The sequence below is a fragment of the Sturnira hondurensis genome, unplaced genomic scaffold (assembly GCF_014824575.4).
Source record: "Sturnira hondurensis isolate 20B ecotype Veracruz unplaced genomic scaffold, ASM1482457v3 Scaffold0004152, whole genome shotgun sequence".
In the NCBI taxonomy this organism is placed as follows: domain Eukaryota; kingdom Metazoa; phylum Chordata; class Mammalia; order Chiroptera; family Phyllostomidae; genus Sturnira; species Sturnira hondurensis.
In genome coordinates, this window is record NW_028076783.1 from 8,436,730 (window position 1) to 8,460,773 (window position 24,044).

The following is a 24,044-nucleotide window of genomic DNA, read 5'->3' on the forward strand; positions in this document are numbered from 1 at the left end:
TTAAAGACCCGCAGTCCAAGGTAGGAAAGACCACTAGCATCCCAGAGCGCAGCAGCTCAAATTCACTCCCCTCCGGTCCAAACATCTCCCCTCCCCCGTAGTCTGGTCGCTCACCATTGGTCATTACCATGACAACCAGCAGCTGCTGGGGCAGGCAGCTTCCACTGCAGCAGGGGTGGAGCTGTAGGGGTGGGGGCAGGAGAGGAGGAGCCAGAGGAGGTGTCTGCTGCAAGTTCCTGGCTGCTTCTGAGCTCACCCCATCCTCCGAGAGGGAGGAGGCCAAGTGGTGATGCTGGTGCTGCTGCCGCCTTCACTGCTGGTACTCTAGTGGAGCTGGAAGGGTGGTTCCTATTCGCACCGTCGCCAGCCAGAGACGGAGGGAAAAAAATCCCAGCAGCCGCTGCTGATGTTGGGTTCGGAGGCTGCATCCGGCGGCTCGGTCACAAGGAAAATGGATTCAGTTTGCATCTCTTTCTCCTTTCAACAGCTTTTCCCGGTCTCAGCAAGGTAAGTAGGAGACAGTGGAGCTATATTCTTGGCTTAGCTTGCTATTAAATGACCCGTGTATACATTTGTGGCCTGCGTGTGAACAATGACCCTCTCAGAGTAGGAGAGACAGACGTGGAGACATAGATGGGGATGGAGATGGTAACCTAGAGGAAGGTTACCAGGAAGAGAGGAGTAAGAAGGCATTCGCTCCTGCTTAAAAAAAAATGGTGTTCTGATTTTATCTGGAATGGGCTTTGAATGCAGAGTGAGCCACTGGTTCCTTTCCTTCCAAGCTTAGCAACAGAATCAGAGAGTAGAAAAAGAGCCAACAAGAAATTGGTGTTTTGAAAGGAATCATTTCATTTGCAGCTCCCACTTATAGGGCTGGGCCTTCCTCAAAAACACCTTCGGTGCCTCATAAGGTCCCCTGCCTAATTATAAGGTGGTTTTGCTTATTTCCTTTATTGCTTAGGAAAGGCGGCCCTAGAAATTTAGCATTCTCTTCCATATTCTAATGTACTCTTTTGGAGAAACCATTTGCTGGATACAGTTTCATTTTTCGTACATAGATTTGATTGTGAATATACAAAAGTATACTCTATGGATATGCATATTATATATGCACATGCTACTTAGTATTTATAGAGCATTTATGAAACATATTTATATGCAGAATGTTCTTTGCAATCATTTTTATGGGTTATAAATGCCCTTGCATGCTTGGAAGTAATTTATTTTTGAAACTATGCTTCTGGTTTGTACTATTATTCATTGGTTTCATTTGGATTAATGCGAGATTTATTCTTGTTGTTGCCCCTTAGTTTTCTTGTGACCAATTAAGGCAGATGCCTATCATTTATCCTGTATCATAGCCCTTGATGCAAATTTATAGCCTGCCTCTTTTCTTTATTTTTAATTAGGTTTGTGGGGGTTGATTTGAGAGCCCTGACTTGACAATGATCAGAAAGGGAGGTGGCTTGTGCTATTATTTGTGAACAACATCTTGCCAAATGATTGTTGAAACAAATCAGCTTTCTTGAAATCCTACCCCAACCCTTTCACGTTTGTGCCTTGTGTCTCAGAAGGCACAGGCGAGCTGGATGGTGAAATGCATTCATTTTATTTAATAGTGCTGCTATTTGCTGTTCATTCCTTTGGTATCCAGGCACCATTTTAGAGTTCTCTCAAATGTTCCATCATGGATTTACTTCTTTAGGTGGTCAAGAAGGAAAGTGGGGTCATTTTGAAAAATCTAGGTGTTCCCTAAGTACCCCCTTTCCAAATCCGCCTGCTTATAAAATGAAATGAAATACGAAGGAGTAAAGCTCAGCAGAAGAATATGTGGCTTGCAGCCCCAAAGGGGGAGGAAGTATATTGTAGTTTACAAATGTTTACTGGGGTCTATTTGACCTTTTATTATGTCAAGGCTTTAAGGCAGCTCAGGAGACTAAAGTTGCCTGAAATGAACAGGGTACAGGGCTTCATTGCTACCCAGGGTAATGGATGTCATTGAATGAAAGCCAGAAAAATCTTTGCAGGTAAAAGTGTGTTAATAATATTATATTCATCATATGGACTAGTTTTATCCATAGATGTCATGTCTAATACTATCATTGTCAGGGCAAACATTTTTTACAGTATAGAATATCAGTATTTTTGGTTTTAATCTTTCATTTTATTTTACCCATGGCCACCCTTCATTTAAAAGTTTATGCATATTTGAATCAGGTTTATAATGTAATTTCTCTGAGAATAACTATCTTATTTGGTTTATATATGGGAAAGCTCTTCAGCAGCTTAATAGGAAGAATGAATTTAATATGCTTATGGCATATCACATTGTGTAGATTCACAACTCTGTAAAGTCATGCTACCATATGCCTACTTATAACAGCTACCTAAAGTCAAGCAAGGAAAGTTACTGAGTTTCCATGTCATATAAAAATTTCAACATGCTGCATCCTGAATTTTCTGGTGATAACTTTGCCTCCCAAAATGACAATTTCAGTATTCACCAGTACAATAACCTTTAAAGAATTAAGACATGTTATAGTGGACTTTATTCTATGCTTTGTTTTATTTCCTTTGTGTTGACTTTTCATTTGGACATGGTTTTATAGGTGAAGTAGGTACAATCTGAGCAGAGGCAAATCTCTGTAAACCCTAGACACAGAGCAGATGGTCATATGCCTCAGCTGTGTGGTCAGACCATGACAGGAATACAGATTTTGGTCCTACAGCTTGAGATGATTATGTGGCCTTCATGGAGGAGCCACAGAAAAATGAAGTATATTCAAAGGATTACAAGTTGAACTCTAATTTAAAAAAGGATAAGGAAACTAGGATAATTTCATATGGAGAAGTGACAATTATTTGCTTCAGGAGAGATGAGGGTTTGTACATAAGTCATTGCTTCTTGCCATTTTTTTTTTTTGAGCTTAAAATATGGTCAGTGGGATTCAACTCCATTAGGAATGATGAAGATTTTAAGTACAATCCATAGAACTTCCTGATAGCAAATGTGAGTTGTCAGCTGGGTAACCAGATAAGGCAATGCATTCTTTTCATCAACACCTCTATAAGTATGATCTAGACATGGATTTATTTGGGATAAACTAGATTCTGTCTTAAAACCTCCTTTTCTAAAATAAACTGTCCATTTAAGAGTGTGTTTCAGTTGCTTAATATATCAGGTACTTCTAGACCTATAACAGCAAAACTCCATTTTGTGATGGACTTTTAAATTACAGAATTGGGACATTTTTAAAGAAATATAGTTGGTCATCTGCATGGAGAAATTTACATGTCATCTTGTCAGAATGCAGGGAACTGAACATTGGTCAGTTCACTAGAGCCCTGTCTCAGAAATTCTGTGGAATGTGATACCATATTAAAATTCTTCCCTTCTAGCCCTGGCTGGTGTAGCTCAGTGGACTGAGCACGGGCCTGTGAACCAGATGATCGAGGTTTGATTCCCAGTCAGGGCACATGCCTGGGTTGCAGGCCAGTTCCCAATGAGGGACACGTGAGAGGCAACCATACATTGATATTTCTCTCCCTCTCTCCTTCCCTTCCCCTCTAAAAATAAATGAGTAAAATCTTTTTAAAAATTCTTCTCTTCTGTAGGGCTAATCTTGAAAAATGAAATGTGGTTTTATGTGGTCTAGATACAAAATAATTCCAGAGCCGGCAAATTGATGTGAGGAAAAACAAAATATATAAATGTATGTATAAGTTATTGTTTAAATGTGCTGTGTAATAGCAAATTAATTTTATTAAATATCCTTTTCTCCAGTACTATCTTGAAAATGCCATTCTTATTGAGACAGGGAATATTTTGACTGGTATTTAAACTTTGGTAAAACTTGTTCTAATTGGAATAAAACACATTATCTAATTGCTCACTTTATGATAGGATGTTTTTTATTTCTTCAGGTGACCTCAAAACATATTTCAGCTTTTGTTTTTAAAGATTTTATTTATTCACTTTTAGAGAAAGGGGCAGGAGGGAGAAAGAGAGGGAGAGAAACATTGATGTGAGAGAGAAACATTGGTCAGTTGCCTCTCCTATGTACCCTGACCAGGGACTGAACCTGCACCCCAGGCATGTGCCCTGACCTAGAATCCAACCAGTGGCCTTTTACTTTGTGGTAGGACACCCAACCAACACCAGTCAGGGCAAAACATATTTCCTTTTTATGTACATGCTTCAAGTCTCCATCAGAGTGACTTAGAAAGCATCTGGAGAAACAAAATGGCTTTCTTGATTTCTCATAGGTTTATCAAAAGATTAATGCTTCTTACCCCACAGTTGGGGCCTAAAAGAAAACAAAATTTATCATGGAAGTTTCAACATAAATGACTCGACAGTCAGTTTTTACTGAAACAAGTAAACTGAATTTATACTTGGGTATTCTTCTGAGGTCATTTACAATTCCTCCTGTTTGCACATCCCAGCTATTAATCTTCCAACTTAAAATGTGTTTTCAAATGAGATGAATTAATCAATTGGAAAACAACTACTTGTATACCTCTTAAATGAATTACATCCTTGGAAGATATAAGATGCACACATGTGAAAAAGGTAATGACAAAAATAACATACTTTATATCAATCATCACGCCTTATATTAATATAATCTTTTGTAGTTCTCAGCCATTTTACACTGTTTATCTTTTACTAATATCCCACAAATGCTACCACTATAATTGTTTTAAATAAGTGGAAACAGTCTTAGGTAAGACTTGCTCAGGTTCGAGTTTGATAAATGCTCTCTAACTAGGATGGACTCTAAATCTCATAAGCCCAAGTCTGCCACATGAGGAAATTTAACAAAATTGTCTTGCCAGTTTGAATTTTAAAACATCAGATATAATAAATCTGCATTAAGTGTGGCTCATTTTTGTTTGGATTTTTTGAAATCCTTGCCTGAAGACATTTTTTTGCTTCATTGATTTTGAGAGAGAGACAGAGATGGAAACACTAGTGTGAGAGAGAAACATCTATTGTCTTTTCACATGCACCCTAGCCAGAGATGGAACTTGTAACCTGGATATGTGCCCTGACCAGGAATTGAACCTGTGACCTTTCGGTCCATGTGCAATGCTCCAACTTGAGCCACAATGGCTAGGGCTTTATTTGGGTTTTTATTTGAATATTTCAGATGCCATGATTTTGTGTGTGTGTGATACTGAATTTGCTCAATAAACCAAGTATATGTTTAGGGCTTTAGACCAAAAAAAGGTGCACACAAAATTTATTTTGGAGAAAATTTGGGATTCCTAATATTTCAAAAAAGCACAGAAGAATTTGTCTAAGGAAAAAGAATTAGAACTTTGTTGGACTGATGTGTACTTATTTTATGACTAAGTATTATTTTATTTTTAATGAGAAGTTAGGAGGTAGTAATTTTATTTGGTGCTTTGCACCTTGAAAAAAACTTAGGTTTACCTCCATCTATATATATACTAAACATCTCTCCATCTACATGTTCTTAAAAACAAACATGACATTAAATAATAAATAAATATACATCACTTCAACAATGTCCTGATATTTTCCCTGGACAAATACTTTTAGGCCTTTCTGAAATATCAAAAGTCAAGTAGTACCTTTCTTCAAAATAATCTAACTTTTGGTGTCTCCCTTTGTTTGCAAATGCCCTAGCACAGACTTTGTCTGACTGTTTGGTGATTCACCATTGGCCAAAGAGTAGAGGATGCCATCTGAGCTGTCATCTCGCATTCATTACCTTGTAGTCCGAGTGAGATCTGTCACATGAAAGACGTTCTGCCTTGAGTCAATAGTCACCAGTACAATTCAAGGTTGTCTTTTAAAGGCTTTTTTTCACATGTAAAAAGCATGCTTTTCTTAAGAAAAAAAATGATAATACTGAAATGTTTAAAGAGAAAATCACCCATAAGCCTACCCTCAAGAAATAATTCCTCTTAGCATTTTGAAATATTTCCTGCTCGGGTTTTTCCCCCTATATGACAGTATAAACACCTCACACATACAATTTCATCAATGGGTCATACTCTAAGCATTGTTTGATGGTTCTTTTTCCATGTTAATGAAATATGTCTCTACTAAATTTTTAATCTCTCTGTGCCTTTTTTGATGATCCAAGATGTTTTCTGTTTTCCCCACTTGGGGCTCTTCACACTTTCCTTGAGGTACTTATTACTGATTTACAGCAGCTGTGAATCAAGCATTATTTTTCAGGAAATAAGAGATTTTACCCAGACTTGCCACTGCCTCTCACAATGGACATTACATGAACCTCTGTCATCTCTTGTTCGCTGATAGTGAATGAATTTTAAGCCCTGACAGTCAGTGAAATTCCTATTTGAATCACTAGGAATTTCACCAGGTGCATGCATTAATAGCAGTTAAGAAACAAAACCAAGTCTTTTTTAGATTCATGTTATTTTCCCCATATGGTGATGGCATCTTGCAGTCTTAACCTCTGTGACCAACTCAAGTCTTTTATGAAAAAATATATAAATGACACACTTTACCTGTTACATAACTTCTCAGACTAAAGTAAGATACATTTTTGGCATGTATAGTCCTTAAATCAGCATATATTTTTTTATTTTTATGCTTTATATTTTATTAAAGTACAGTTGACATATTATATTAGCTTCAGATGTGTAAAACAGTGGTTCTACATTTATATACCTTTTGATGTGATTACCATAATAAGCCTATTACCCATCTGCCACCAAAGAAAGTTATTATGATACTACTGACTTCATTGCTTATGTTGTACATTACATCTTCCTGACTTATTTATGTCAGAACTGGGAGTGTGATCTGTTATTTCCTTTCACCTTTTTTATCCATTCCTTCCACCCCTTCCCATCAACTATTGGTTTGTTCTCTGTATTGATTAATCTGTTTCTGTTTTTAATATGCATAAAGTTTTTAAATGAAAACCCACTCATAGATTCTTCATCTTTTAAATTATGAATAGTTGGATTTTTCTTATAATTTATGTTTGAGCTTTAATATGACTCCTTTTAGAGGTTCACACATATATTACTTTTTGTACACTGTTTCCCTTAAAGCATTTATCAAAGTTGTAATTGTAGAGCTATTTATTTGCTTACTTGATTTTCTCTATCCTTCAGTGGATTATAAACTCTATGAGGGTAAAAAATGAAACTGTTAAGAGCAAATGACTTGGCACAACATATAATGTGCTCAGTAAGTACTGGTTGAGTGAATGAATGGATGGGTTGTTGCCTGGAGTACCTCTGGTTTAAGATTGTTGAAGAGCTTTTCACTAGCAGTTCCTTGCATTTTTTTATTCTTTTATTTTTGGTATAAAGATAAAATGGGTTTTGTATTCATATATGTGATATTCTCAAGATTTCAAATTGTGATAAAAGAAAACCAAATTTTTAAACATAACACAGCACAACGCTCAAAATTCCATCATTAAAAATTGTTCACTGTATGCTATGACATAAATAAGAAAAGCTGTGGATATTTCTTTTCCTCCCTTGTGGTTCTTTTTATTCTGTTTCAAAAGGAATTGCAAGTCAGGAATAATGACACCATTGAGGGAATACCTTTGGTTTCAGTGTACATAATTTATCAAAATAAATTAGCAATTAATTAATATTAGCACCAAATTACATAATACATACTCATAGCTATTATGCTATTCTAGAAATCCACCCTAATAAATTCACTAATTATATACAAATCTTTCTTAATATCTGTATCCAAAAAATCAAGATGAAACAGAAATGGTGGTAATAATCTCACTCAGCAGATAAATTAAGGCAGCATCTTGCTTTCATGAAAGTTTTGAAGTCAAATATAGAATGAATAATTTGCAAGAGTGAGGTATACTTAGTAAATATGGAGAAATATCTTCAAACCAATGGGAACAGCTCTCCTGGTGCCTAAAATGCTGATAAAGTGTGGGGAAGAGTCTTCCCTTCTTTTTCTGGCATCTGTATCAAGATCATTTACTGCATTGCTTGAAATTCTGGAGTCCAACTGCAATTATAATCTACATAGAAAACTAAGGCTAAGTTTAGTGGATCCTGTCTAGTCAGAAAACAATTCATTGGTCTTATTTTCATGAAGGATATTTTGCTGAGATCATTGTAAATCTTAAAAAAGCCTTGCCAGCATGAGCTTAAGAAAAAAGGATGGTATTTTCATCATGCCTTCTGTTCCAAACTGGAAGTTTTCCTCTGGAAAATGCTATCCATTATAACCACAATGAAAATGTAAACCAAGCACATGTTTCTTTCTCACCCACATTTCTTATCTGGCTCTTTCTTGTGCAACATTGCATAGAGAGAGGTAACTTCCAAAAATGAGCTAAGTTCTTACTTTATAGTCATTACTGATCCATATTTAAGTCTCATAAACTATTCATAGATTAGATATACCTGATTTGAACACATATTTCAAAGCAAAAATCAGTTTTTTTTAATGCAAGAATACTGATGGAAACAACCAGAGAGAATATTTTAAATATGTACCATTCTATAAAATTTAGGATATAGTGTCATTCTACCACCAAACATAAAAGAATAACAATATAATTGATAACATTTTTTATGTAAGAATAACCAGTCTGGAGAGTTTACATTGAAAATCAACACTGAATTCACATGAGAATTTGTGAATTCTAATTTACAAGATTCTAATTCTGCCAGTTGGCACTGTCAAGACAGAGAGAAGGATTTAGGTGTTTTAAAGGTGTTATAGCCCTGGCTGGTGTGGCTCAGTGGTTGTGTGCTGGCCTGAGAATCAGAGGGTTGCCTATTCCATTCCTGTTCTAGGACACATACTTGGGTTGCAGGCCAGGTCCCTGGAAGGGGGCACATGAGAGACAATCAACCTCACACTGATGTTTCTCTCCCCCTCTTTCTCCCTTACCCTCTCTAAAAAAATAAATAAAAATATTTAAAAATAAAATAAAGATATTATAGATTGCATGTTGCTTTCTTGTGAATTTCCTAGGTGATGCAGATTATGAAAATTGGTACTCAGGAACCTCTGGGGTTCTCTATCATCTGTTCTGCCCCAGTTACCTAGACCCAGAGGAAGGAATTACCCCCACTCCATTGGCTCAGTTGTTATCCCTTGTGTTTCTTAAGGAGGAATTAAGTGGTAGCTAATTAACCACAAAATGAATTTTGAATTTTAGAAAACATATAATTTTTTTGCTGTACTAAGGAAAACATTTTAATTATAACATTTTTATTTTTAAAGCACTTCTTTTAATAAAAGCATCTGCAAAATTTAGAATTGATAATATTTTGAGCCAGGTACCTAAAACATTAATAATCATTAAAAATAAACCCTAATTAAAAAAAAATGTAACAAGAAACCCTTTCCCTAGTCAGTTTTGCATAAGAGAAATATGTAGCCATCTTGCACTCTTAGTTAGATTGTCCATGTTTTTAGGGCCACAGGGTACAGTGTGACACTCTGAAACAAGAAAAAGGAAAATGTCAGCTGGCAACAGGGAGATTGATTCTTCCACCAATGGGTGACCTTCATGTTTTTATCCTCGATGGAGCACAGTCTTTAAACCATGCTTATACAAGCCTAATTCATTCTAATGCTCCTATCTGGAGGGGTTTACCTCATATTTTCCAGTTTCTCCTAATGGTGGCATATAATTTTACATTTTTCTTTCATTCTGCTTATGGTTTTTGAAGTCAAACCTAAACGGTATGGTCAAGGTCCCTGGAAGGTAGCAAAGAGACAGGATTAATATTTCTAGTCAATCACTGGTCATTTGCCGACTGAACTTTCACAACATTGTATAGTTTGAAAACATTAACAGTCCAAATTTATTTTATATAACCCTCTTGCTTTGAAATATTGATCCTTGGCTGTGTAGTGAACAGTAATCTAAGCAGAATCAATCTGTTCTCAGCTCACATGGTATTATATCACTTAACCACCTTCTTGATGTCCTTAAATGCTGTTTGACTAACACAAGGGTCTTTATGACTGAGAGTAGCTGATGAAACAGAAGAAAAACCTTTTGTTCAGGAGACAGTAAATTCGCAAAACAGCACTCTCCCTTGGTCAATCTGAAAAAATTTTCAGACTTGATGCTGACTCATCTCTATTTACAAGAATTGAGGATATCCATAGTTTCAAATTTTCTTCATAATTCAAGTAGAGCAATTTATTCCAACAATGAGTGGAATAGCTTTGACCTTAAAAACAAGGCTTTCTGACATGCTGTGACTATAACACATACAAAAAGAAGAAAACAGAATGGCTTACTTTTTCCCTAGGTTATCTAGGAAAAGAGGAAGAAGAGTTAAATTCTTTGAAGCACCTGTCTTGTATCTGTTACACTGTTTTCATCCGTGTCCATTTTTGGAATTCTAACAACAGAAACATTCTTCTGCCCACATTGCAAGAGGAAGGTGAAGCTCAGGTTAAATTTTCTAGCCAAAGCCCTGCAGTTAGGGACTTCAATGCTGGCACTGAAGTCAGGACCGATTATGTAGCAGAGTGGTTAAAAACTGAAACTGTGAACTGGACACATCTCATGTGTAAGTGTTTGTAAACAACAATATATATGCTTCTGGCACAGTATGTTTAAAAACAAATTTTTAGCCAAAAAATTTATGATTTTTAGCCAAAAAATTTATGATTTTGATATTTCAAAAACCATCTGAGTTATCTTTCTCCTCTTAGAAAATAAGACCTGGCATTACTAGGCCTACGTGTCCTCATGACAAACATATCTGGAGGTTGTAATGGATATCCCTCTGGGTGGGGGTTGTACTTCCTTGACCCCCAGCTCTCCTGCCCCCTCATTTAATTGGCATTAACTCTTGGGCCCTTGAGATGGTTGGGGTTTTGACCCCTGTTTAGCCCATTTTCATTCCACTATACCACGTTATTTCCCAGTTAAGCATGGTTTTTGTTTTTCATGGAAATGTTCAGATTTCATTAATATGGAAGCTGAAAATGAATGTAAAGAATAACCCAGTATGTAAGCCTTTGATAACAGTGTACTATCTGTATGAAATTTAAGGCTGCTGATCTGGTTTGGTGGTAATCACAGTGACACCATTTGATAGATTGCTTCAGGTGTTTCCTCCTATACCCTATCAATTATTTGTTTTGTCTCTTTTGTAATTAGCAAGCTAAGGCATTTTTCAAAAACAGTTAATGTGTTTAATACTTTATTTTACAAGTTACGAAGAACTTTTGAAATCCGACAAACACATAGATAGAGATACTATTATATAATGTTTATTTTATTATATTACATTATGTTATATTATTCATAATTATCCTCAGGGTAAAGTTCAGAGAGTCTACCTGTATTCAACATCACTTAACTACTAAGTGTAAAGTATAGAACTCAAATCCAGATTTATTTACTTTAGATTATTTTAAATAAGATGCTGGCCCAAACAGCCACAGGATCCATTAGTAATGTGAATCAGAGCCAAAGAATTATGACCTGGCCTGACCTGGTCTGTAAGTCCTAACTCAGGCACTTGGGTGACTTAGGTCCTTTGGTTATCTTTGCCAAGTCTTTGCTTTCACATACAACTAATGGGTATGTGAAAACCAGGAGCTTTGGCAGGGTTTATGAATAAATACTTCCCGCATCTGTATCATTATCATCATTACCAATTCCATAAAAACCTAATTGAAGTTCCTCAAAATAGGAGGCATTCATAGACTCTGATTATTAGCCCCACTCCCTGTCCAAAAGGAGCTTATGTTTTTAAAAGGACCAAATTTAACTATAATATTACCATATTTAACACTTACATGGAATACATAAGTAGCACAGTAGTTTCCATCAGAGGCTTTGTGTTTGAGAATTCACCCCTGTGAATCATGTTATATTGTTCTAGCTAGTGGACCTGAACTGCTAATGCGCATGTTGAGGAGGATGGATCTGAATTGGTAATCAGTCCTTTTTTTCTCCACCTAAATGATGTCTTTCAGTTGAGGAGCCAAATACAGTAATGTTTACATTAGTAAATAGAGATTATTGAGGCACATCAATCTAATTTTTGAACTAAATTCAGCTTAAAATATCTAAGAAAAAATTTTTCAAAATGTATTTGACATTAATATTAGTTAATGTCAATTAGTTAATGTGTTGGTTTTTATTTTACTATTCTGCCCAGGTGCCAAGCCCAGCGCTAAAATCCTCACATACCTTGCACCAACACAATTTTTAGGAGGCAGTAGTTATACCTATTTTATACATAGCTAAATAAGATTTACTTAGGTAGGCCAATGTAATTCTTTTTCAAAAAGATGTTATTTATTTATTTTTAGAGAGGAGAAGGGAGAGAAACATCAATGTGTGATTGCCTCTTCTGTGCTGCCCCCCCACCCCGCAGCCACTGGGGACCTGGCCCACAACCCAGGCGTGTGCTCTGAATGGGAATTTGACTGGCACTCAATCCACTGAGCTACACCAGTCAGGGCAGCAATTTAATTCTTACTAAAGATTATTTAACTAATAACTGATACAACCAGATTTTGAAGTCAAATCTGTCTGAATCCAAAGTCACTCATAACTGATGAGCTATCCCACTTTACTATTGTTATGGAAATTTGATTGTGCTCCTGAAAATTAAAGTTAATGAAGAGAAAGGCGCATATATATTTAATGTTGTTATTGTTAAATATATTAACCAAGACCCCATACTTACTAAGTGAAAGATAGCAAGACTCTGCTAAAATTTACACTGAGGAACAAAATCCACATACCCACAGTTTCCTCAGTGAAAAAAAAAAAAGGAACCAAATGAATCCTAGTCCTAAAATAAGTCACTTGAAGATTTTGTGTTTAAATAACTAGTAAGAGATCATGTGTGAGTTAATGTGTATTTGTAGAATACAATACAGGATTTCATTTATTTGTAAAATTATTTTATTGTTGTTCAATTACAGTTGTCTGCATTTGCCTCCCACCACCCACCTCTCTCCAGCCATCCCCACCTCCTTTCCTTGCTTCCAGCCTTCCTTCGTTTTGTCCATGTGTCCTTTATAGTTGTCCCTGAAAAGATTTTATTTTTAAAACAGACATTTAAATAGGAATTAAATATATTTTAATAAAAGAAAAGTACCTAATCATCTTTTCTACTTTTTTTCAAGCAATAGAAATGCAAGAAAATATTTTGTGTTGGTTTTTTGACAACTCTTAAACTACAAACATTTTCTTCATGTTTAAAGAGATTCAGAGAATAGTTTTACCAGAATTTCATCTCTGGAAAATATTCCCAACTGCAAAACAGACTGAGCAGCACAAATTCCAGAGTTAATGTCATGAACAATACTGTTTCTGTATACTTATAGCTTCCATGGTGCTAAATTCAATGCAATTTAAAGAATTTATTGTTTAAATCTTTTGCTTTTAGTGAAGCAAAAGTGAAGAGCAGGAGCTATGACAAGTATGGGTTTTGGTGAGAAAAGGTTGAAACCTTGGTTTGTCTTCCTCTGTGTACAGTTCAGCTGTACACAATATGTTCATTGTGACCTATCCCAACTTTGGAATACAGGGAAGCCCTGTAACAGTATGTGGTAGAAAAAGGTTTAGTGACATAGAGAAGAATGTAAGATTTGTCATTTAAGTTAAAAAAAGAAGTCCAGAAGTCAAAAGATGTAATTTAATGCCAATTGTGAAAAAGGAAAAACTTACACAAATGCATGTTCGCTTTTTTGAAGGACCAAAATAGTGTAATTCAAAATATTAACAGGAATAATTAATTCTGGATGGTAAGGTATGAGAAATTTCTTCATTGAGTTTTTGGTATTTTTCAAATTCACTAAAATGCATTTACCTTATTTCATTAGCAAAATCAGGTGAATATTTTTAAATTAACGTTTTTTGTCATCAAAATTTTAAAATCATCCACAAACCCAACTATTTAACTATTTAGAGTGACAGTTTGGGGCTTCTAAAAGGTGCAGGTTTTGCTCTGTGTCAGAGGTTCCAACCGGGTTCCCATGGACACCCACAGTGTTCCTGAGGAGCCAGAGGGAGAAAGGGAAGGCTGGGAAGATGGGATGCAGGCTCTCTGTATGTAACACCTATTGGATGTCCCCCTGAAGTTTTTGGAAAAAGATCCTGTCACAAAATTGGTTGAAACCCAATGATATAACTCATACCACTAATAGTTTATGTGCCAAAATATTTAATTTCTTAAAAAACTAAAATTTTCAACTTTCACTTGGATATTCATCATCTTGTTTTCATCAGACTCTGCTGGTTTTACTTCCTGGTACTTATTAAAATCAGGGTTAATAATACAAAACTCCAGGCTTAAAACTCCATGTGATATAGTCAAAATTCATTTTTACCGAAGACCTCAACAAAAAGGATAGATGGGGTAAGAACAAAAATACACACACATTATTAAAAATTCTGACTCTTTCCCTTTTCAGACATAGACCCAGTTACCCCACCATGAAGGACCTGAACTCCTGTCATCAGGATATAGTCTTATTTTAGCTAAATTATGTGTGTTCTTTACGGAAGAAATAAAAACAAAATGTGAATGATTTTAGTGACTGTTTCCTCTGATTATATATTACACATTTTGTTTTTTTAATTTTTAAATATTTTATTTATTTTTAGAAAGAAGGGAATGGAAGGAGAAAGAGAGGGAGAGAAACATCAATGTGAGGTTGCCTCTTGTGTGTCCCTCACTGGGGACCTGGCCTGCAACCCAGGCATGAGTCCTGACTGGGAATCGAACCAGCCACCCTTTGGTTCTCAGGCTGGCACTCAATCCACTGAGCCACACTAGCTAGAGCTAAATTGTGCATTTTAATAGTGTCCATTAGATTGTATATTTTAATACTCCGTGACAAAACCCACCTCAATTGAGAAATTGTAAGATAACTCAAGTATCTAATTTCTAATGTGAATTCTGACAAAAGATCATCTTTTTTGTGACATCACCTGGTGAATTTGTTTGATTAGATACTAGAGATAGTGTAACATTTCAAATTAAGAGAGAAGTGTAATTTATTCTTCAAGCTGAATGCAAATGAATATTCTTTACATGCATGGTTCTGGTTTTAATACAAAGAAAACTGAAGTTTAAAAGTAATTCTAACACCTACAACGTGTTTTTCTAAGTGAGGTGTATGTGTGGAGGAGTGGAGAGTGGGGAACAAAGGTACAGTAAGCAGCAGCATTTAGACACTAAAATTAGGCCAAGAGACAAGGAGGCCTTTATCAGAGAACATAAGGACATTTGCAAGCTGGGTATCAAACATGTGAAAATCTGTACCAGAAAGCTTGGTTAGGAACATCAGACAAGTAATGTGAATGAAGAAAAACAGTAAATTCAAAAAGATTGAGTTTATTTGCCTGCAAGTGGGTGGGGAGAGGGTGTTATAACCTACCTCACTTTAAAGTTAAGAAAAGAATGCTACCAGTGACATTGAATCAACCCATAAGTGATCTTTTTAGAGAAGCACAGTGCGGATTTAAAAAGTAAAACAAAGCCACACAAACAATTCAGTTTGCAGCACAACTAGTTTGCTATGCTCTGCATTTCACTTACTTGAGTCTTTATCACTTGGAATGTCAGAAAACACAATCAGATGAAGTAAGGAACGACTGTTAAGTTCTGATTCTGAAGAGGAAATTACACATGGCTTTCTAAAGTTTTTTCCCCCTTTAAACTCTTCCAGTATATGAATCTAATGAGGCCATGTGCATGGGAAGACGTGTTAGAGACATTGATTCCAGTAACAGTCAAGGATTCTTTCGTTATTGTTTTTATCCTGTGTTTAATACATAAAAAGTAACTCAGAAAGTGAAGAAAAATGTAAATCTGGAGGGAAAAAGGTCACTGAGTGTTTAATGAGAGTATTGACCCTGATTTACCTGCCTTCACTGTGGTGGTTTTCCCTCTCTGAGCTATGATTATTAGTACTCCAACCTCAGTGTTAAATAACCTGTCCTTCTGCCCTGGCCAGTGTGGCGCAGTGGTTGGAGCGTCCCCATAACTGCAAGGTTGCCGGTCTCTTCATGGTCAGGGCACATAGCTGGGTTTCAGGTTCGTACCCTGTGGGGGTGTGGGGGTGTGCGACACCCAGTCCAGACAGTTATGATCCCTTGTCCCTGTGTGTATCTCTGGTCTGGGTGTGAAGAAGGCAACCAAATGATGCTTCTGTTGCATCGATGTTTCTCCCTCTCCCTTCCTCTCTCCCTTCCTCTCTCTCTAAAATAAAAAAATAAAATAAAAATGTCCTCTGGTGAGGATAAGAAAATAATAATCTGTAATTCTTTTTCTCTCGATAGTCAAGAAACCTTTAAAACCCTGGCAAATCTTTTAAACTCATTATTTCTTTTAAGTAAAAAGACAGTCTTGGGCTATATTACCTCCAAGAAGGACTCTTCCAACTGTAAATGTGTTTATGACCTTGTGGCTCTCCATCACATTTTCTGGTAGTCACGTGTCAGAATATGCGTTTCCCAAGGTAATAAAGCTCTTTGTCACTTTTTTCTTTCACTGTGTTTAAGTGTGTGTGTGTGTGTGTGTGTGTCTGAGAGAAAGAAAGAGAATGTTGCCATTCAGTTTAGCAAAAGGTCATTAAATCCAAGCCATACATCTAAAAACCCATATAATGTGGTATACTGCTAAGCTAATTAGTCCAATGCATACAATATTGAATCTCCTTTTTCTTGACTTCAGCCCAGATCCGCAAGTGCTGATGTTCAAAGTGAATGATTGATTGACAGAGATATTGTTGAGAGATTTTCTGGCTAATTTAAAGGGTCATATTTGATTATTTTTAAGGACTCTTTCCACTCAACATTATGAGTGCACAGTAAGTAGACCCCCAAGGCAGGAGCATTCTCTGCCCTATGAAATATTTGCTCTTGCATATTCAGAAAATCACTTTTTAGATTTTTCTTTGCAGAGACCATGTTGGAAGTCAGCTTGCCATATGTGTAATGTTTTAATCAAAGTATAAATATAGCTCTGCCTTGAAAGAAGAAAAAATTAAATGAAAGGGTACAGGGGTTTTTTTGGGGGGAGTGATTCTCTCCCATTTGTCAGGACACCTTTTGCTGTTGCACATTGAATCAGTAGAATTCTCGTAAAATCAGAGTATCTTTTGACTTGAACAGATATTCTTTGCCCACAGTCTCTGTTTTGGGACCACATTTACATATTCCAACTGCAATTTTTTAAGGGTGACCTAGTGTGACACAGTGTGAAAGTACAGAACTGGCATTGCAAAATCCTGGGTTTAATGTGAATTAAAATAATTATGAACCATAAATCTATGCAGGAAATGAAAACTCTAGGACTTAGATAAGCTAAATGAAAACCAGCAAAGCTGTCCTGCCAAGTTTAAAGCTGTAACAAAGGGAAGCCACAAAACCTGGTCAAGCAAACCAAAGTGATTACACCACCACCATCCACAGAAGAAGACCCAAGCTTCCTTGATGGCCTGTCTACTAATAATCATGCAAATTAATATTGGGGTCATTTCTCGTTTGGAAAATATACCCTATTGTTTTACATTCCTGGATCTTTTTCTTAATTTACAAAAGGAATTCTGATAAACCATTATTATCATTTATTAGTGTTTATTTAGCACATACTTACAATGTCATACTTCTTATTCAGTCTAGTTTTTTTTAGTGTGTTATGAGCATGAATTGCTCTTTCCATAAATTATAGATTAGTTGTAGAGTTTCATTTATCACTTTTGCTTAATTTTATTCAATGTCCTTATTATTTATCTGTATCTTTGCTCCAGTATTCCCTGTCCCTCCTGACCCTTTTCAACATCCTTTCTTCTTGACTTGCTGTTGTATGTTTCATACCCTGGATCCTCAGAATGTAAGATGAATCTTTGGCTGGCGGAGTAGTGCAGCGCACTTGCATGTCCCATTGTCTGAATTCCTTTCATACTTGTGATCACTACTGTACTGTTGAGTGCATAATTGTTCTCCTTGTTTCAAATGTTCTCACTTTGTTTCCACAACTGGACTGAAAGGCTCTTGAAGAATTTACAATTCTTTTCCTCTTTCCAGAAGTGGAAGCAGGCCTCTACTTCATGAGTGAATCTTGTATATCATGTACAATGATGGGTGTTCTGCATCTTATCTCATGTAAGCCTGATCACTACTCCTGTTAAATCGATATTAATATTCTCATATGTCATGGGAAGTCACTAAACTCAGAGAGTTTGCCTACTTTCCTGAGGCCACATGGCTGTTAGTGTCAAAGCTGTCTGCCTCTAGGTCTCTAAATTATTTCACCAATTGTTATAATGGTTGATAACAGGTCACTTAAATGTGGTCTTTCATTTATCATGTTATTTTATTTCCTACCTTTCCATGCTCTTCCTTTGTTGGCATAGTTGAGGTAGTGGTGGAAACATTAAATATAATCTATTTTAGATTATCTGTTTTTAAGTGGTCTTCTCTGTTCCTGCCAAGTTTTTCTTCCTCTCTTGGAGTCTTCTCCAGGGTATTTTTTTCCACCACCAAGACTGTATCAAACCTCCAAGTGCCCAATTCATTAAACTGCTACTCTATCCCAGGAACACTGTTGAAGACCAAAATACATGGCTGTTCTCTCTCTATTCTGTGCATGGGAAAAAACCCACCATCTCTCTGTCAATATGAGATTCTGCTCTGCCTCTAAATTAAAATACTCTCCCAAATGTGGAGGCACCAGACTCCAGAGACAAAAGGCAATGAAGGGGAAGCATCAATTCCAGGCCATATTCCCTGCAGTGCTTCAAGGATGTTGAGAAGCCCAAGTAAACTGGCTCCAGCAGGAGACTGCAGAGCAGAATATTTACAGAGGAAATGCTGAGTAGAAGGTTCCCCTTCAAATGTGGTAGCTTAGCAGGAAGCAGGAGAAAGCTTCATAGCTAGCTGCCCCCCAATTAACCATATTTATACAATTCTTACAGTACTGGCATATAGAAAGACTGTAGGTGTTTATTAACTCCATGAAGAATTAATACTGGGGCTGGTATATAGTGTTTATCATCAGGAGCATCTCATTGTCAAATATAGCAGCCTGTGTGTTTTGCATAAATCAGAAACAGTGATATAATTTGTCGGCTCTTTTCTTGCTGAATAACTGATGAGAATACATTGATTTAGGAGCTTTTTAAAGAATCTTTCACTAAAAAAATTCTGTTATAAAAACAGTTATTAAGCAACACTAGAGGGAGAAAGATTCCCTACACCCCTCATTTAACTCTTAACCCTACACCCCTCATTTAACTCTTCTGTTATACTTCCTTCCACCCTAACACATGTATGAGGTCATAGTTATAATTAGATACAATATGAATTTGTGCAGGGCCTCACACTTCTCGCAGTGGAACAGTGTCCCTGTGGCTGTGGAGGACAGAGAGGCACCTGTGGATTCTGAATCCCATTCCCTCTCACGTTCACAAGGTCTTTTCTCCTGCATTGGAGAAAATCTCTTCATTCTCTTTCCCCTGAAACGTCCATTGTTTTCTCTTAACTCAGTTATTGGCATCAGCACATAAATACACTCGTGTATCTCATGCCTTAAACACTTTATCTTTTGACCTCAGCATCCCCTTTATAATCAGTCTCCCAATTTCACTCTGCCCTCCACAGAAAGAGTTGTTGAAAAAGCTGTTTCTCAACACTATCTACACCTGCCTGCTGATACTTCCTCCTGGACTCGCTCTTGCTGGGCTTCCATTCCCATTACTCCATGGAGACTGAATTTATCAAGTCCCCAAGAACCTCTGCAATGCCAAATTCTAGTTATTTAGCTCTTTTTAAAATCTTGACCTTTTCTTAGCTTGACCTCTCAGATAAGACTGTTGACCAGTCCCTTCTTAATGTTTCTTTCCTTCGTGGTTTCTATTACAGTATACTTACCGATTATCTCTCCTATTTCACCAGCTTGCTCTTCTCCTTTCTTCTGTCTGGTTCCTTTTTTACTTTCTACTTTAAAAATTTGGGTCACCAAGGCTCAGGCATAGACCTCATTAGACTTTTGTCACTTAGAAATGTTCCAAACAGTAGAGAATTTTTTAGTTTACTTGAGCCAAACTGATGACTATTGCCAGGAAGCAAAATCTCAATGGATCAAGAAAATGCTCCAAAAAATGGCAGTTTTACCATTTACTTTATTCATCAAAATCAAAGGGGAACATAAAAGGGGTGTACACAAAATTCATCAACGATAGATTAAGAAAGCAAGGGAAAGCAAAACGAGGGAAATCTTTGGGATCGGACAAAAAGTAACAGGAAAAGATACATACTTCTTTTACACTTGTAGGTATAGGATAGTTGATAGTCAATAATTAACATGATAAAAATAACAATGAGGGGGTTTGCGGTCTCTGCTCTGGTGGTTGTGTCCTGAGAGGTGGGGGAAGAAAGGACATTACCCTGATGTGCCAAAGCATATCATCCTACATGCAAAAAGACAATAGACAGGCTCAATTAAGAGAAAGAGCGACCTTTGTCAGGGAAGATACCACTCCAGAATTAACTGCAAAGACCTCCTTTTAGTTAGGAAGTTTTATTTTCAGACCATCCTCTGTAGCAGCTTTAGGTCTCTGAGTCTGTAAGGCCACCATGCAGGCCTCCCCTGACCTTGTCAGGTTTAATATGTGGCCCATTTTTTGTTTGCTCTTTAGTTACACTGTCCCCAAGTAATCTCATGCATTCTCATCTACAGGGGTGACAACTCTCATTTCTGGTCCTGACTTCTGGGAAGTCCAGACTCAAACGCAGTCACCTACTTAACATGTTCACTGTGTATGCTAGTCTCTCAGACTTAATAGGGGTGAAGTAGAATTTAATAGGGGCAACATGTGGCCATGTCACACTCAGCACAAACTCATCCTTCCCCAGTCTCCATCTTATTTGGTGGCATTGACCCTCTAACATTTTTAAGCCAGTTTGCCTTTGAGTTCTTTCTTTACCTGATACCCCACACCCAATCTATTAGCAATCCTGTTACTTGTACATCAAAACGCTCCCTAACTTGGTCCACTTTTCCACCTCTGTTTCTCCCTTTCTAGTTAGAGCCACCATCTTCCCTGCCTGAAGTACCTTTGTGACCCCTGGAAGGGTCGTGTGTTCTCCCTCTCTCACAGTAAACTCTTCCCACAGAAAATGGAGCAATGCTTCTGAATATGAATCAGCTTATAACTTTCACGTCAAAATTGTCTGATCAAGACAGATTCCTCATCCAAGTTTACACAGCCCTAAAAATTGAACTTGCGCCCCTCTATGATGTCATCTTCTGCTAGTCTCTTCCTTGTGCACCCCACTTTCTGTTCCTCAGAGAGTGTCACATACTTCTGTATAACTGTTTAGATAAAGTTGTAAAATTGAAAAATAATAGACAGTGTTTTGATTGCCTCAGTACTTTTATGTTCTCATTATTGGTCTTGTGGCATTTTAATCAGAGGAGTCAAATTTCAGGGACCCATATTATTCTGTTTACTAAACTGTTCACATTACGGCATCGAACTCTTTTACTTAAAATATAGTCTATGAAGAAAACATTTTAATAGGTAAATTTGTCCTTCAAAGGTTAAATGACACATGATACAGTTTATGTGCAGTTAAAAAATTTTTGGCTTATATTATCACTCATTTCATGGAAAAGGAAACCAGGGTCCAGAGGTTCTGTGACTAGGCTGTGGCTAAGTGACAGAGGCTAGATTTGACCCAGGCCACTGACTCCCAGAGCCACTGGGGTGCTGTCCCTGACTTAGCTGACATGTCTCATGAAATCTGCGACTTCTCAAAGGTGTTCTCTAGATTTGTATAGAAATTCAAAGACCAAGTTTAATCCTGTGGGTGGAGCAATGCCCCCCAATGCCACGTATTACTGCTCTGCTCCTCCAGTCGAGAAATGGTTCTGGGTAATTTGTGTTCTTTGTCCCAGCGGTTGCTTCCACTCCCTTGTCTTTTGGGTTCTATGTTCTTGGTAGTCATATTTCCTATGAATGGAATGGTGCCTCCTCTGCCTCATGCCTTTTTAATTAATGGGGACTCATGTTTTTCTCTACAAAAACTGGTTTTCTTAATCAAATAGCATACATTGTAGCATATATGTCAAATTCCACTAGTCTCTTTCTCACGTGAATTGAAGTGGCATATATTAAGATAGAAGCTAAGTATTTATTGAGTGCGTATTGTAAATGTGACAGCATCTAGCATAGTTACCTGAACACTGGAAGCACTTTTACTGTTCCTTTGTCTTGTCTTTTTTCACCTCCCTCCCCTCTGCACCTCTGGTGTTTTGTTCGCTGTTGCTCACCTGTGTTAACAGATGGCAAAGTCTTGAATCAGCAGCTACCACATGGGAAGGATAGAGCATTGACTGTTTATAGTGTCGAGTCCTGTTGGAGGACAAGTGTGTGCAGCCCTGCACTTCTTTGGTGACTAGATGACAGTTGCTGCCTGTCTACCCTCCTTTCCTCCTCTCTGTTTATCTGTCCCCAGTTTCCACTGAGTGGGAAACCAGTCCCACAGGCAACTAACTGAAAAAGATTTATTTGATCTTACTTGTAAAGCTTTTTCAATTCCTTGAACAACAAGAAATAGAAATACAATGCATCATGTTGGACAAGGTTTTTTTGTTCAGTGCTTTATATCCATGAGAACTTTTCATGAACAAAGCCTTTTGAATAGCTCAGAAGGTGAAGCGCACAGTGATTCTAATGTTCTAATCTCTACACATACCAGGGTACCCTTACCCCCTTAAGGGCAGGGGCTTCCCTGCCATTTCTTACTGACCTTTACTGACAAATTATTTCTCCTATAAAGACAACAATGTTCAATTTACTGATGTGCTAGTATAAGTGAATGCTGAAACTCTCTAGCCATTAAATATTTGTACATAGACTAGTTGTAAAAAAGTTACAGAGGCACTGGGAAGCATAATGTTTTGTAACAGGTTAAACTTGAAACATCAATGTATGAGTATAACTGTTGTTGGTGTTGCTATTATATTTTAGATCTTTATTTCTTCTCATTCCCACACTTTACCTGGGTACAGGTGATCTCCCCTTTCTTGTGGCTTCCTACATCTATGTGGTCAAGACAAATTCCTATATTACCAATTATTTCTTGGACTTATCAACTTGAACATCCATGGACCTTCTCCTTATGTTCCATCAACACCTACACAGTTATTCAAGCCTAAATCCCTAGTGTGACCCATGGTACCTCTCCGTCATCTCTCCAATTAATCCAGTCTAAAGTCGTGCTGATTCTCCTCCACAACATCTTCATGCATCCTTATCTTCCTCCTTGTATTTACTACCAGTACCCAAGTTTAGACCATCATTATCTTACCTGGCTTATTTCAATAACCTTTTAATAGGTTTTCTAGCATTTGGTTTCCTCAAAGTTTCTGGACTTATCTAATGAGCTCATTTTTAATAATCTTACTCTGATTCTTACAAGCATTCAAAGAAGCCCTTGCTGACTATGGAGTAAAGCTCCAATTCTGCAGTCTTAAAATATGGACCCAGTTTACAAATCTGATATTGAAATGTGTATAGCTACACCGCCCCCTGCCCCTACGGTCACTGCAGTGTGCATTGTGCAATGGACTAATCTCTAGTCTTCAAACAAAAACATGGTGTGTCCACATGCCGCTTCCACCACCTGATGACAGAGTATGGGTTTAAACACCCAAGCTTTCAAGTCACATAGACCTGGGATTGCATACAAGTTTTCCCAAAGACTAGCTGTGAAGCTCTGGCTAAATTACTTTACCTTTCTAGACCTCAGTCTTTTAATCTGAAAAATGGGGATTTAAAACAAGTTTAATTTACTGGGTTATTGTGAAGTGGAGTGGAGTTTAACTTCACAAATGTCCCTGTGGTAAACTTTTGATAGATATTAGTTTATATTCCCCAGAATGCACCTCTTCTGACACTTGAGTCCTGAAACTCTAGCCATCCTTAAAGTGAGAGCTGAGTTGTAACCTTTCCCTCATTGTTTTCCGTGACCTAGACTTCTCCTAGCTCTGCCCCCATGAAGTCATTATTAATCATTTTTTATGTT

At 37.1% G+C, this 24,044-nt stretch overlaps 1 protein-coding gene across 3 annotated transcripts in view; it reads left to right on the forward strand.

The window, feature by feature from the left end:
* The first annotated feature begins 215 nt into the window (after positions 1 to 215).
* JAKMIP2 (janus kinase and microtubule interacting protein 2) overlaps positions 216 to 24,044 on the forward strand; it is a 136,744-nt gene continuing 112,915 nt past the window's right edge. For all 3 annotated transcript variants that reach the window (XM_037044984.1, XM_037044982.1, XM_037044983.1), the window contains exon 1: positions 216 to 507. The gene's annotated coding sequence lies outside the window, so the exon portion shown is untranslated. The remainder of the gene's footprint in view (positions 508 to 24,044) is intronic.